Raw genomic sequence first — 17,152 nt, forward strand, 5'->3', positions numbered from 1 at the left:
AACGAGCCTATGAAGCCTAGAACCTCCAATGTTTAGAGTTTGGAGCATATAAATCACATATGCTTGTAGAAGAGTCCAATAATATTTAGAGAATCCTTCTATTACGTTGAGAAGAAGCTTGGGAATGCGTCCCTAAACCTATAGAGAAACCAAATACAATCCATAGGGGAAGAAATCATGTCTTCAAGCCAAGAGGGAGAAAGTCTTGGTTATGAAATTGATTAGGGGCATCCACCAAACCCCAGTATTATCCTTGTGATTTAAGACCTTAGACATTATGTAAGATCAACATCTCTGGATAGGCACTGATGAAACCATAAAGTGATTTCCATACCAGGCAATGGAAATTTAACAAACAAGAATTGTCCACCAGTACCAAGCATATTTAGCACGATCCCCATAAAAGCACAAGTTACCTACAACCTGGAGTCGAATCTCCCAAACACAGTCCATCAATTTAAACACAAGACCCAAGAGCTCACATGCTACAAATATCCCTTCAACATTGAAATCCATTAACTCCCACCACACTGAAGCCATAAGTAATGCAGGTACAAGAGCAAAAATCAAATTGAAGAAATGTCCTGAGAAAGAGCTTGCCACATGCAAGCACTGAGAGAGCTATATATATGCATGGAAATATGTACCTTTTCCCACCATCACATCAATAAATATAGGCCCCCAAGTCGTTTTGTAAATCTTATGCCTTCTGGTGTAAGGAGAAGAGGGGAATGTAAGGGTGTTAACTTGGAATCCCTTATATATTTCCATTACATTTGAAATATATCCATAGGCTCCAACATTTATATGATGAGAAGGAATAGGGAAGGAATAATTCATGGAATATATTGCTATCCTACCATGCCATTGATGATGGTTTGTCCTGCTTCTAGAAGACAAGCATGATTTTCTTGCTTGTCTACTTCCTTATTTTGACCTCTCAAGATGTGATAGAACGAATTATCATGAAAATGGTCTAATATATTTTGAATTATGTGGAAAAGAAGGTTGAGATGATTATTATTAGGAATGGAGACTCTTTGCAATGTTGTATGGTGAGAAGGGAATCTCCTAGGATTACTATCTTTGAGATATTTCTTTCTTTAGCCAAGCGAAGCCCAAGCAGAAGCACATATATTTCAGCCAAATTGTTTGTCCTCTTGCCAAGTCCCCAGGAATACTTAACTTCTAGATTTCCTTCGGTATTGAAGAAAATCCTCCCCCCTCCTTCCAACCCTTACAAAGATCTTATTAAAAGAAAGAAAATGTGTTATATAAGTAGAAAGAATTTATTGCACCTCTCTAATTCTGACACTAGAAAGTATTGGAGGAAAATTATATTCATAGGACTAAAGAAAAAAATTGATTCCCTCAAAAAACTAGAAGATTTACTCTTAAAAACCTCTATGAATCCCGTGATGCCATGACACCATTTTGAATTCCCTTATTGAGGATGATATCTTTTTTTTGGAAGACATTAATTTTGGGGTTAAGAAGCTTGCCAATGGGAAAACTAAAGGCATGGAAGGCTACCTAGCTAATTTTTTTTAAAACGTGAGAACCTATCCTCATCTCACACATACACAAGCTTTTTAATTTGGCAGTGAAGCAAGGCTTCCCTGCGCCTTAGACATAGAGCCTTATTATGCTCATATTTAAGAATGAGAATATAATCATTTCCTATAATCACATGACCATTAAGAGTAGCCACATTTAGCCAATTTGTACGAGCTTATTTTAGAAAAGGAGATTAGCCTTTGACCTGAAAGCCATCGTAACAAAGCTAATGGAGAAACTAGGTTTGGGTCATATCATTCAACTGTGGACCATTTTGTTACTCTTAAGATAATTTCAAAGGAATTCCTCAATAACAAAACTTATATCCTCTATTTTTTTGTTGACTTTAGAAAAGCTTTTGACATTTTTCCTACAAAAAATTATGGAAGAGGCTAGAAGAGATAATGTTCCTCTCAAGTTGACCTGGATTTTATGACAAGGTTGTAAGAAATTAAATGCAATATTGGGTTCAAGCAAGGTTGTCCCTTATCTCCTACCCTTTTTGGCATATACATTGATCTTGGGCACTTAACCATTCACGTCCATGTGATAGGAAGGAGGCAATGAGGACAGGACCAAAGGAAATTCCTTCACACCATGAGGATTTATCTGAAGGATCCGAGCAGTCAAGTATAGATGGTGAGAAACAACACAATTTTATTCAGAAAGACTTGCAGGACAAGCCGAGGATAATCAATTATCTTGACAAAGTACATGGGAAAAGCAAGGAGGTAATTATTCATAACAATATGGTAGGCTCTTGTAGAACTAATTCCATAGATCTCTAGGAGGACATCCATGTAGAGTATGAGCTATTAAGTGTAAATAGGAGTCCACCATTGCATCCATGTCTGATAACTAAAGAGGATGGAAAACAAATTGGAGAAGGCTAGGAAGCATACATTCAAGAAGACTTAAATGAGGAGACAATGATGGTAAACTAGTATGATGAGCATGATCATAACGAGTAGCATGAAAAATAGATTATGCAAGATGATCCATTTCTAGAGATTTGATCAAAGGTTCAAGCTAGAGCTATGATAGTTGAGCATCGGGTGCAGACATATACAAAAGAATTTGGCAAGGCACCACAATTTCCAACAAAGGATTTTTGGGAAAAGATCATGCATTTCAAGACAGATCTTATGATGCTGAAGCAAAGAGTTTGAACAGTCTGAGAAACTGTCTTACAACAGCATAGGAAAATTGAGGAGCTCATAGGGGTATGTGCTGAATCAACGACCAAGCTGTCTTGTGTTGAGGAACGACTCAAGTCCCTCACAAGGCAGCAACAGGAGTACAATTGGGAGTTCCACAGCCCTCAAGAAGAATACATAGATAAGGCTTGCAACACTACCAACCCACGTTTATACATTGAGGATAATAGGGCAGAGTTCTACAAATGGATTATGTTGGGTGACCGAGTGGAGCAACATGAGTTGAGCATCAGGAAACATCAACATGGTAGACTTATTCCATGTGCAAACATTTATGGATTATATCCTTCCCATGATATGGATTGGCGAGAGATTTTGAGTTGAGACTTTATTGATGGGATACTCTTAGGCAAGGGAATATTGCAACTTAGTCCCTTAAGCACGAGAAATGATTGAGGGTTGAGATGGTATCATAACCCATAAGTCCCAAGACTTAGGTGGCATTGGGATCTAGGAGAATCCATTGGGGGCAGGATTAACCCAAGGATTGTTTGGGATCTAGGTATCGATGGATCCATTCGGGATCATTTAGCTTGGAGGCATGGAATAGCACACTTGGTTTTATGGGATCCAAGTATCAATATACAAATGTTTCTGTTGTGGATAGAATTGGATTACTTAAGGGAAAGCAATCTTTAGGCAGGAGGATTTGTAATATTCCCTTTTTTGGATATGGTCAAAGTGGATGGAATCTGCCCATGGTATTTACTGTGGTATTTTGCCATGGCATTGACCCATGCTATTTGCCTTCATTTTTCAAGGGAAAACAATAAAATAAAGTCTCTAGAGAGTCCATCAAGCCTATAAAAAGGGATACGAGCTTGACAATGTGATAATCTTGAGTTTATCTATCTTATTGTGTTTTATTGAGAACTTGGCAAGGCCAATTCTAGTTTGATCCCAAGGACGAAAACTCCGTGGGTGTGATTTGTCTGTGGATCCATTCAAGGTTCGTGATTGTGCTTCAGTATTTTGTTTTTTCTTTTGTTGAGCAGTCGTGCATGCCATTGCAGGGGCTCCAATATTTTGTATGGGCATGTACTATCTTCTTTAGTTAATAATATAAATAAAGGCTACATTTCTTTTAGGTCTCCTGTGTTCTACGTTTGGCTTGTCAGCATTTCATTTAGAACAATAAAATATTCTATATTTGTTGATTATTTTTCCATTTGGGATCTTACATAATTTTAAACTCTTAATAGTCTCTCCTCTACTTCTGTGACACACCTACCATTCTCTTAGATATTTTTGATATATTTATTTTTGGGAGGGGGAGAAGGTGATAAGTGAACAAGCAACCAGGGATCTCAAGGAGTAAGAGAGAGAAGAAAGGGAGTGGGGAGAGTGAATGGGGTTGAACTGTGCGATAGAGAGGAGGGTAAGGGGAGTTTACAAGAGTTTTTAGTTATTATTTTACTTTTCAATTACAAACCCTTAAACAAAGAACGATGAAAACATAAATATGTAATCACCTCATAATTTGTTTATGGAGTTTGAGGGACTCAACACTTAATTCAACCAGACAATACTTTTGTAAATAAATAAATAATCGAGATAGCTATATCTCAATTAAAATATATACTAATGTTCTAGATATCCAAATGAACTACCATAACTAGTGAAAAATTGGGAAAGTTGCTCCTATTAGAAAAAACTTCTTTACGCAAAGATTAGCTTTGTGAAAGGAAAAAAATAAAACATAAAATATTAAATATTAATTGAGTTAAAATTAATTAATCTAAGATTTAATAAATTTATTTACATACTAATTGAGTTAAAATTAATTAATGTCAAAAAGATTTAATAAATTTATGATTAATTATGAGAAGCCAGCCTATAGAAGTGGCCATGCTAAGGATGAAACGAACCAGCAAAACGTAATCACGTTACATCCAAAACCCTATAGAAATTTATATTTTATGATAAAAATATTTGATGGGATATAGTAGAGTAAACCTCTCAAGCAAAACCTAATCAGGTTGCATCCAAAACCCTAAAGAAAATTATATTTTATGATGAAAAATAATAGATGGGATATAGTAGAGTAGACTTTTATAGATAAAAGAGAATTTATTAAAATATGTATAGGAAATTTTTGTACAGATTGAAAATCTATAAAATAGGAATTTAAAGTATAGTTTATCCTAGGATTACCAATTTTTTTTACTATGTGAAAACTTTTAAGAAATTAGAAAAACAATTGAACTCCTCGTACAAAAAAAATATACAAGAAATACTGGAAGAAAAGGTCTTTGCAAGGAAATTTCAATAAGTAAAAACAACAGATATATAGATGGATCTCTAGCTATTTTGTTTTTTTCAATAAACAAAAACAACACCTATGAAAAATGGATGCTAGCTATGTAGAATCCAAGTCGTTTAGCAAAAGATTTCCCCGAGAAAAATCCTAAAGTCAAATCAAATCAATGTATCCATCGGAAGATTTTAAAATTAGTGTCCTGCAGTACGATATAATGCTCTCAGCTCAAATGTGGAGGTGCTTCTGAACTTCAAAGATGGCGTCCGTTGACATCTTGAGACAATGGGTTTCTTCCTCTGTCAAGTGGATGCTGGCAACGCCCAGTATCCCTCCTCTTCCCAGCTGAGCCATCACCGAAACGGGATGAACCCTCCTCTGGTTTCGAATCACACTTTTCACCAAGTTAGCATTTGAGTATCCTATAGCCCACAAAGTGTACCCCTTCAATTTGATAACCTCATAAGCACTGTTCACCACGACCTGGTGAATGGCTTCCAGATGTTCTTTCTCATACGGAATTTCCTGCTTGTCCAGGAAGCTCAACACTGGGACGCCCCCCACGCTGATGCTCGACCACAGAGCCACCGAGCTGTCGCCGTGCTCGCCTACGATGTACGCCTGCACGTCCTGCGCATTCACGTCCAGATGATCTGTGATCATGGAGCGAAAGCGCGAGGAATCGAGGTTGGTGCCGCTGCCCATCACTTTGTTAGACGGCAAACCAGAGAGCTTCCACGCGATGTATGTCAGTATGTCCACTGGGTTTGAGACGACCAGCAGGATGGTGTCGGGGTTGTATTTCACGAGCTGCGGCACGATGGACTTGAAGAGATGGAAATTGCGCTCCACCAGATTGAGGCACGAAGACATTGTTAATGGGAAAGCTTAAGAGTGTTGAACGTTGGCAAGTTGAAATTTTAAATGTCAGAACCTATTGGGTCCCTATAATACTAGTGATTACCCCATTACTATTATAGTTATACCCCTTATTTATATTGTTGTGCCCCTATTACCCCCTTATTGTTATTTCTGTGCCCCATAGAATCCCTCTATTGTTATTTTTGTGGCTTTATATTATTATTGTTAGGTCAGCTGGATTATATTGTGACTCCTTAGACTGAATTCTAAGGCGTGGATCTATCTTTTCTATCTTTTCTTGAGCTGGTTTCATAACATTTGGTATCAGAGCTTTCAGGTTCCTTACTAGGTGTTTGCATTTTCTTTCCTCGGGGCATCAGTTACCGATAATAGTGCTCTACTATGCCCTTTGAATTCCTTCAAAATAAATTTTCAAACCAAGCTTAAGCAAAAATTTAAAAAAATCTACACACCTTTTTTCACTTAAAAGAAGCCTGATATTGAATCTGATGTATCTCTGTAATTTCGGATCATCCAGTTCTGAAATTGCTACCTATAGTAGCCTTCTGCATCCTCTTTCCAATGCCACAATTCTGAGCCAAATTGGATTCTCCAAGGAAGAGTTATGTGAAATCTCCCACAGTGACTTGCTTTTAGACTGGTTCAGTAGAGCGAACTTGTACGACGTGCCATGAGTCACTGTTTCAACCTTTGAATCTGAAACACACACACAAAAAACTACAGTCCGTCCTCTTTCTGTACCTTTTTACGAAATTTCAATCCGATCCTCACAGAGAGAGTTATGATGATTTTCCCCAGGTCACCTGTTTTGAATGTAATTTAGGAGTCTGCAAAAAGGCCAACTTCCTCAGATCATATATCCGAAAATATCACGCGAAAAGATCTGAAATTCGGACCCAAGATTCAGCGCCAATTCTTCTCAAATGGGTTTTTTTTGCGACTTCTGAAACGTTACAGAAAAAAAGTTATAGCGAAAATGCCACGATGACCTGTTTGGAGCAGCGAAACCCTTTGTATGGTATCAATGGCTTTGTTCTCGTAAACAATTTATCACTTGGGCAATTTTTACGGAAGAATTGATAGCACATTATGAGGACACAAAAAGCAATACTTTTTTTAGCCAATTGATAAGTCTCAAACAAAAGGGTTCAGTAATGGAGCACATTGAGGAGTTCCAAAAATTGAACATAAGGGTAAAAGATATTCCAGAGGAGCATAGGATTGATGTGTTCATAGGGTCTTTAAAGGATAATATCCAACATGATGTTCGCCTTTGGGAACCTGATTCATTAGAGAAGGCATTCAGGTTAGCAAGAAAAATGGAAAGCAAAATTATGGCAACTAGGAAGCATACCACTCACAACTATAAAGACGGAAGTGTTGTTGCCCCTAGTCTTCCACAACCTACAAGGTTGACACCACAACAATTGGAAGAAAAAAGAGCAAAAGGGCTTTGTTACAATTGTGATAGAAAATACACAAAAGGTCATAAGTGTGTTGAGAAGAAATTATTCTACATAGATTGTGAAGAGGAAGAAGAAAAGGAGCAAGAAAGGTCAAAAGAAGAGGATATATTCCAGGAACAAAGCCTAGATGAAGAACAAATAAATCCGACCATATCTTGTAATGCATTAGCGGGAATTACCACTCCCAAACCATCAAGATAGAAGGACAAATCAAGAAGAAAAAGGTAATAGTGTTGATTGATTCAGGAAGCACCCACAATTTTATTCATTGTAGGGTAGCAAAAGAATTGAATTGCTTCCTATATCCAGCACCAGAGTGTCAAGTGATGGTTGCAAATGGAGGAACAATAAATTGCTCTGGAAAGTGCCATAATATCAAGCTATCCATGGGAGAATATGTATTGACTAGCCCAATGCTTTCCATTCCAATGGGAGGTGCCGATGTTGTACTAGGAGTCCAATGGCTACAATCCTTGGGTACAATAGCTTTTAATTTTCAAGAACTTTTCATGAAATTTTCTGTGGAAGGAAAGGAAGTTGAATTAAGGGGTATTGCAGGGAAACCAGGAAAGATAATAAGCTCTAATGGCATGACTAAGCTTCTAAAAAAGGAGCAAAGAGGTGTAATTGCACAATTATGTTCGCTAGATGTTTCCACATTGGAATCATCTATTGCTCCAGATCTCCAAAAAGTCCTGGACAATCATTCCAAGGTAATTGAGACTCCCAAAGGTCTCCCACCTATGCGTGATCATGATCATGCTATTCATCTGATTCCAGGAAGTGTTCCTCCAAACATCAGGCCGTACAGATATCCCTATGTCCAAAAAAGTGAAATTGAACGTATGGTTGCAGAAATGCTTGAGGCTGGTATAATTCAACCGAGTCAAAGTTCTTTCTCAGCTCCAGTAGTATTGGTGCACAAGAAGGATGGATCATGGCGCATGTGTCCGGATTATAGGGAGCTCAACAAGCTCACTATTAAAGATAAGTTCCCCATTCCTGTCATTGATGAATTACTGGATGAATTGCATGGATCAATTTACTTCACCAAGTTGGATCTTCGTTCGGGATATCATCAAATCAGAATGAAGATTGAAGACATTCCGAAAACGACATTTAGAACTCATGAGGGTCATTATGAATTTTTGGTCATGCCTTTTGGCCTTACCAATGCACCTTCAACATTTCAAGGTTTGATGAATTCAATTTTCAAACCATTCCTTAGAAAATTTGTGTTAGTATTTTTTGATGATATACTAATCTACAGCAAGTCTTGGAAGGATCATGTTGAACATGTTGACAGGGTGCTACAACTATTGGAGGAGAAACAATTATATGCAAAAAGATCCAAATGTTTCTTTGGAGTCCAGGAGGTGGAATATTTGGGTCATATTGTATCTCATGAAGGAGTTAAGGTAGACCCTAGCAAAATTAAAGCCATTAAGGAATGGAAAATCCCCACATCCATAAAGCATCTGCGAGGATTTCTTGGGTTGACAGGGTATTATCGCAAGTTTGTTAAGAATTATGGGAGAATAGCAGCACCTCTAACAACATTATTGAAGAAAGATTCGTTTTCATGGACTCCGGAAGCAACAAAGGCCTTTGAACATCTTAAAGAGGCAATGTGCCAAGCACCGGTCTTAGCTACACCGGACTTCACAAAAACCTTTATTGTGGAATGTGATGCTTCAAGAAATGGAATTGGTGTTGTTCTAATGCAAGATGAAAGACCCATTGCTTTTGAAAGTCGTCCAATCAAGGGAAAGTTTTTAAGTAAAGCTATTTATGAGAAGGAAATGTTGGCAATACTCCATGCACTTAAGAAATGGCGACCCTACCTAATGGGAAGACACTTCAAGGTAAAAACAGATCATGATAGCCTTAAATACTTTTTAGAACAAAGATTATCCTCTGAAGAGAAACAAAAGTGGGTCACAAAGATGTTGGGTTATGACTTTGAAATCATCTACAAAAAAGGGAAGCAAAATGTGGTGGCAGATGCACTCTCAAGAAAGGATGAGGATGTGGAAGCATTGTTGTGTGCCATTTCTATTATCCAACCAGATTGGATAATCGAAGCAAGGGAGGAATGGAAGAATGATGAAGAAGTGTGGGCACTTATTCGAAAGCTACAACAAGATTCCAGTACTTCTGATACATTTAGCTGGAAGAATGATTCGTTATGGTACAAAGATCGCTTATACCTCTGTAAGAATTCCCAGCTAAAACAAAAGATTCTTATGGAATTGCACACTTCTCCCTTAGGAGGGCACTCAGGATTTTTAAAAACTTACCACAGGGTTAAGAAGGAGTTTTTTTGGGATGGCCTTAAATTAGATATTCAAAAGTTTGTGGCGGAATGTTTGGTTTGCCAACAAAATAAAGTTGAAACAATTAAGACACCGGGTCTATTACAACCTTTATCCATTCCAAGCCAACGTTGGGAGGAGGTTTCAATGGATTTTATCACAGGTTTACCCAAGTCTGAGGGAAAGAGTGTCATCATGGTGGTAGTTGACAGTCTTACCAAGTATGCACACTTTTGTGCATTATCACACCCATTTAAAGCCAGTACAGTTTCTACTGCATTTATGGAAACAGTTCAAAAGCTACATGGAAACCCAAAGATTATTGTAAGTGACAGAGATCCCATTTTCACTGGAAATTTTTGGACAGAATTATTTTATTGTCTTGGTACTCAGTTAGCTCATAGCTCATCTTATCATCCTCAATCTGATGGGCAAACTGAGATAGTAAACAAATGTTTGGAAGGATATCTTTGTTGCTTTGTATCTGATAAACAGACACAATGGGTCAAATGGTTGCCTCTGGCTGAATGGTGGTATAACACTTCCTTCCATACGGCAACAAAAATGACCCCATTTATGGCACTTTATGGGTATCAACCACCATCCATCACATCATATTTAAGAGAAAATTCTAAGGTTCAGGCAGTGGAACATCACATCAAACATCAACAACAAGTCCTCCAACTCTTAAAGGATAACCTCGTGTTGGCACAAAATAGAATGAAACAACAGGCAGATCAACATCGCAGTGAAAGAAGTTTTGATGTAGGTGATTGGGTATTCCTACGGCTACAACCATATAAGCAAATGTCCCTAAAGCAAGCTAAGAAGGATAATAAACTATCACCAAAGTATTATGGTCCGTACAAGGTGCTGCAAAAGATTGGTACTATGGCATACAAATTGGAGCTTCCTGCAGCTTCTCGATTGCACCCAGTTTTCCATGTTTCATGTTTAAAGAAGGTTATAGGCGACAAGCTCCCAATTCAAACAATATTGCCAGAACTTGACGAGGAAGGAAAAATTATATTGGAACCGGAAGCAGTCACAGAAACAAGAACTCGACAGCTACGAAATCGATCAATTTCAGAGTATCTTATCAAGTGGAAGAACTTATCCGCTGAAGATTCCACATGGGAGGATGAGAATTTTATGCAGAAGTATCCAGAATTACTCAAGCGTTGAGGACAACACTTTTTTGAAGGAGAGGGGCATGTTGGGTCCCTATAATACTAGTGATTACCCCATTACTATTATAGTTATACCCCTTATTTATATTGATGTGCCCCTATTACCCCCTTATTGTTATTTCTGTGCCCCATAGAATCCCTCTATTGTTATTTTTGTGGCTTTATATTATTATTGTTAGGTCGGCTGGATTATATTGTGACTCCTTAGACTCCTATATATAGAAAGGAGGTTTTGTCATTTGTATCATCCAAGAATTGTTCATTTATGTAATGTAAAGGAGGTTGCCCCCTCGAAGAGGCTGAATTCTAAGGCGTGGATCTATCTTTTCTATCTTTTCTTGAGCTGGTTTCATAACAGAACCTATTCTCATTTCAAGCATACACAACCTTTTTAATTTGGCAGTGAAGCAAGGCTTCTCTAAACCTTGGACACATAAGTTTATTTTCTCTATCTTTAAGAGTGAGGATACAATTATTTCCTCTAATTACAAGACCATTATGATTAGTCACATTTTAGCCAAGTTGTACTAACTTATTTTAGAAAAAGAGATTAGCCTTTGGGTTGAAGAGCTAAAGGCTAAATTGTGTTTAGGAAGTATCATTCAACCATGGACCATTTTGTTACTCTTAAGATAATTGCAAAGGAATGCCCCAGAAATAAAACTGATATGTTGTTTTGTTGACTTTAGAAAAGTTGTTGTCATTGTTCCTAGAACAAAACTATGAAAGAGGCTAGAAGGGATAATGGTCCTCTCAAGTTGTCAGTTTTTGACAAGGTTGTGCCTAAATGTTATTTCCAAGATTAAGAAATTAAATGTGATATTGGGTCCAAGTAAGGTTTTCTCTTATCCCTTATCCATTTTGGCATATACATTAGTATGCTAGAATAGTGTTTGGAAGAGGCAGGTTGTCTTGGCCCCATGTTCACTGGTATGGTCATATGGTCATAACTCCTCTCCTTTATGCTAAATATATTGTTTTTTTGGCAAGGAGTCATTAGCATCTTAACAAGGAACTTCGAATCTTCCAAGATTTCTTCTCCAAAATGGTATAACTGTTAATACTAGAAAAACTAAGGTTATGATAATAGAAGCCAAAAGTATATGACAGTTTCATTTGAAAAGTAAAGGAAATTCTTTTATACGAATATTTGGAAAACAATGTCCATTATAGATTCAATTAGAATTATAACATCGAAAAAATAACAAATAAAACTAAAAAACTTACTATTCAACTTTTATATATATATATATATATATATTTTAAATATTTTTATGATATTTTCATTTCGAAATAAATTTTATATAATTATAATTTCTAAATATATTTAAAACTATTTAAAATATTAAATAACATTTAAAAAAACAAATGACATATCTAAACGCGAGATATATCGTTTATTAAAATGAATCTATTTGGTTTATATATAGGAGATAAAGAGGAGATAAGTATGATCGTCGATATGATACCATAATCAAAATGAATATGATAATTTATAGTTAAAAAAAAAAAAATGTGCTTCAAAATCTTATAATTGAGGATGTTATTTCATAAATTGTTTATTTTTCTCAGCGGATTTTTCCTTGAGTTATATTTATTTGATTAGGTACTTGGTAATGGTTGTATTTCAAGATATTATAAATTTTTAACTATGTTAATTTTTTCCATTTAATTTTATATGTTTAATATGTATTATAATAATTTTATATAATAGATATGGAAAATTTTAAGAATATTTGTAAAATGAAAATTTAACTTATAAGCTATTTGTTTAATTTTGTAAATGATTTTTAAAAAAATATAAATTTTTGAAACTAGTATTTTATTTTATTTTCTTTGAGAGTTAAATGGTTATATTACTAGAAAATAGAAACACTCAAACTCTTACTTCATATTATTTTGTTGTGAAGTTCATCTGCTTGTTGTTTCATCTTATTTTAGATATTTTGAAGGTTTTGTTTAATTATCAGTAAAGTGTTTTGTTTCTTCTCTTTATGTAAATCTATGGTCTATTTTTTGAAATTGTTTTGAAAATAATGTGTGATACAACAACTACTAAATATCCCAAAAGAGCTTCAAATGGGGACTTTTTTGTCTGATAAGTAGTATTACAATTTCATTTTACTAGAGGAATTGTACCAGTTGGGGAAGTTTTTTTTATAACTCTCCAAATATTTCTATTTAACTACCTATTTTTGGATGATATGATGAACTCATAGTTAATATTTTTTTTGTAATCTTCTATAATTTCTTCCAAAAATTTCCCATGAATTTTAGATTTCTATCACATATATTACCTTGGGAAATCCATGATACCTATGAATTTACTTTATGAAAACTCTATCACCTTCTTAGAGTATATGTACTTTTTCACAAAAATGTGCATATTTTGTGAGTCCACCGACTAGAATGAAAATAATTCCGTTAGCTTTTTTATTTTAGTAGTATTGTAATGAAATCCATATATATTTCTTCCCATATTTCATTAGGTATGTGTAAGGGTTGAAGTAATTTTAAACTCTTAATAGTCTCTCTTCTATTTCTTTCACACATCTACCATTCCCTTAATAAAAATTAATATCTTTATTTGTGGTAGGGTAAGAAAGGGATGGGTGAACGAGTAACTAGGGATATGGGAGGAGTATCTTTATTTGTGGGAGGGTAAGAAGGGGATGGATGAACAAGAAACCAGGGATATGGGAGGAATATATTTATCTGTGGGGCAGTAAGTTTAAGAACATGGAGGGTTATTTAAAAGAAATTAATATTAATATAGTAGTTAGCTCTTGCTCTTGCCTGCCTTACTCTTGCCTTCTTCTGCTCTCGCCTTACGGCATTCCCATTACAACATGTGGTGCAACTGCTAGTTTTAAACTCTTAATAGTCTCTCTTCTATTTCTTTCACACATCTACCATTCTCTTAATAAAAATTAATATCTTTATTTGTGGGAGGGTAAAAAGGGGATGAGTGAACAAGCAACCAGGGATATGAGAGGAGTATCTTTATTTGTGGGAGGGTAAGAAGGGGATGGATGAACAAGAAACCATGGATATGGGAGGAATATATTTATTTGTGGGGCGGTAAGAAGGGGATGGGTGAAAAAGCAACAAGGGATATGAGAGGAGTAAGAGGGAGAAGGAAGGGAGTGGGGAGAGTGGATGGGGTTGAACTTTGGGATAGGGAAAGGAGTGGGAAGAGTTAATAAATTTTTTTAGCTATTATTTTAATTTTTAAAATATGAGGTTTTTATAGATGAATTTTCCCATGTTGGATTTTCACACTCACAGTTCGGAATACATCACTTGGACTATCAACTACTCTGGGACCACTCAAAAGGTAATGATAATGGTTTGGAAGTTTACTAATGCTTGCAGGTTTTGGTGTAATGGAAAACCTCAACATGGTATCAGAGCTTGAGATCTGCCCACAAAAAGGCTAACCAAAAATTAAACATCAAATCCTCTCTTAAGGCTAATGAAAAATTAAACATAAAATCCTCTCTTAAAGCTAATGAAAAATTAAACATAAAATCCTCTCTTAAGGGTAATAAAAATTAAACATCAAATCCTCTCTTACCTCAATACCCACACAAAGACTAATGAAAAATTAAACATCAAATCCTCTTTTAATTTTTAGAGTTTGATAAACCAAACACAAGCCAAAAGGAAACTAAAGTTTTGTCATTAATCCAAGAACCCATAAGACTATTTTTGCAGATAATAAATAATAGTGGTGGTTGTATCTTCATTGAAATTTATATTAATGTTCTAGTTATCCAACTAAACTATAGCTAATAAAAAAATTGGAACATAATTCGTATTAGAAAATAATCCCTTAGTAAAATTCAAATAAGAAACATTAAGTATTTGAAAAAAAAATCATAACATCACTTAGGTTGCATAGAGAAATGACACATGTTATTTAAATCTAAATTTGATTAAAATTAGCCATTCTCAAATTATCAAATAAATTTATGATTAGTTATGTTAAAATTAACGAATGTTACTAATATTTAAAATTTAATTTGGTTAAAATTACTCATTTTCAAAATATTAAATAAATTTATGATTAATTATATTAAAATTAGTAAATCTCATAAATTGAATAAATTCATAATTAATTTAGAGAAACTACCATAAAAATTCTCATGGTAAAGCTGAAGCTATTAAGCGAAACCTAATCACAAGAATGTTATCCAAAACCATAAAAACTCTCGTGGTAAAGCTGAAGCTATTAACCAAAACCTAATCACAAGAATGTTGCATCCAAAACCCTAAAGGTAATTATGTAGAGAAGATTTTCTATAGATTGAAAAACTATAAAATAGTAACGTAAAATATAGTTGATCCAGGATTATCAAAAAAAATCGCATGGGAAATCTTATATGAAATTAGAGAAATAATTACACTCCCTATGAGAAGAAAAAATATTTACAGAGAAAATCACCAAGATAAATACAGGAAAAGGTACACGAAATACTGAAGTAAAGCTCTTTGCAGGAAATAAAGAAATTCAATAAATAAAAACAACATACATGAAAAAGGGGATGCTACTGTGTAGTATCCAAGTCGTTTTGCAAAAGATTTCTCAATAAAACCCTAAAGTCAAATCAACGCATGCATAGGAAAATTTTAAAATGTAGTGCCCCGGAGTACGATATAATGCTCTCAGCTCAAATGTGGAGGTGCTTCTGAACTTCAAAAATGGCTTCCGCTGACGTCTTGAGACAATGAGTTTCTTCCTCTGTCAAGTGAATGCTGGCAACGACCAGTATCCCTCCCCTTCCCAGCTGAGCGGGCAGGCTCAGGAACACCTCCTCTTCTATACCGTGGAAGCCCTTGGCCATCACAAAAATGGGATGAACCCTCCTCTGATTTCGATTCACATATTTCACCAAGTATGTAGTAGAGTATCTGATCGCCCACGAAGCGTACCCCTTCAATTTGATAACCTCGTAAGCGTTGTTCACCAAGGACTGGTGAATGGCTTCCAGATGCTCTTTCTCGTCCTGGATTTCCTACTTGTCCAGGAACCTCAACACGGGGACGTCCCCCACGCTAATGCTCAACAACAGAACCACCGAGCTGTACGATGTACGCCTGCACGTCCTGTGCATTAACGTTCAGATGATCTGCGGTCATGGAGGAAAAGCGCGAGGACTCGAGTTGGTGTCGTTGCCCATCGCTTTATTCGAGTGAAACCATAGTTACCAAATTCGCCTTAATCGGGTTGAATAATTCGAAAATTCAGGGTTTCGTATGAGAAATTGTAATTACTTCCACCTGAGGAGTTCGTTAAAATTAGAGAGCCAGTGAAGTGAGTGTTGGTCAAAGTGAGTGATAGATAAGTGTGAGTTCACTTTTTGTGCCTGTCAAGATATTTTAGGCAAATGGCTAGTTGGAAAAAGTTAAATATTTTTCACCTAGTTCATTGTAAAAATCAAGTCTTGTGTGATCAATAGAAGAGCCGCAGGTAGTGTGTTTTATTAGAAATTTTAATTACTCCCACATGTGAAGTTGGCTAAAATTAGAGAGTAAGTTAAGTAAGTGTTGAGGATTGAATGTTGGAGTGTTGAGTCAAGTCGAGTTTAGTGATAGAGGACTTTTAGTGTGTGGTTGCATGTCAAGGTATTTTATGTTGGTAGAATAGGAAAGAATTAAGAAAAGAAACTAAACTCATTCAGTTATACATTGACCAAGAAAAGAAACTGAATTCAAACTCATGCAAATAGACACACAGGGTTTACGTGGTAAAACCTCAACAAGGTGTCAAGGAAACATCCACAGGGCAAGGGATTGGAATTTATTAATTCAACAATGGTTCCCCACAATTACATTTCTCGGGCATTCACTAGTTTTATACCATCGACCTCCGTTACATAACTAACATTTCGGTATAGAACTGACTAGTTACATTTTACCCAAAATTACATAATTCGTTGTCAAACTAACAAACTCCACCTTGACAACAATTTTCCTAATCCCTTGCCCATGGCCATTCATCATCTTTTCTGCAAGCCAAGAGAAGCTAAACACCACCGCAGCTTCTCTACTGTAACTGGCTTTGTGAATATGTCTGCACAATTCTCTCGCGTATGGACCCTTTTAAGAGCTACTTTTCCGCCATCGATCACATGTCTCAAAGAATGATATCTTACATCAATGTGCTTGGTTCTGCTATGATACGCAGAGTTTAGAGCCAAGTGAATAGCACTTTGACTGTCACAAAGCACATTCACTTTCTCTTGCGTTCTTCCAATTTCATCGA

General features: G+C 35.8%; 2 pseudogenes; both read right to left on the reverse strand.

Annotated features, from left to right (window-relative positions):
- Window positions 1-5,259: 5,259 nt before the first annotated feature.
- On the reverse strand, window positions 5,260-5,904 carry LOC149223486 (L-lactate dehydrogenase A pseudogene; annotated as a pseudogene).
- A 9,653-nt stretch (window positions 5,905-15,557) lies between these two features.
- Window positions 15,558-17,152, reverse strand: part of LOC149223487 (L-lactate dehydrogenase B-like) — a 44,409-nt pseudogene continuing 42,814 nt past the window's right edge.

This window comes from Pinus tabuliformis, chromosome Q (genome assembly GCF_031772625.1).
Source record: "Pinus tabuliformis cultivar Carrire ecotype Pingquan chromosome Q, CPIR1, whole genome shotgun sequence".
Lineage (NCBI taxonomy): Eukaryota > Viridiplantae > Streptophyta > Pinopsida > Pinales > Pinaceae > Pinus > Pinus tabuliformis.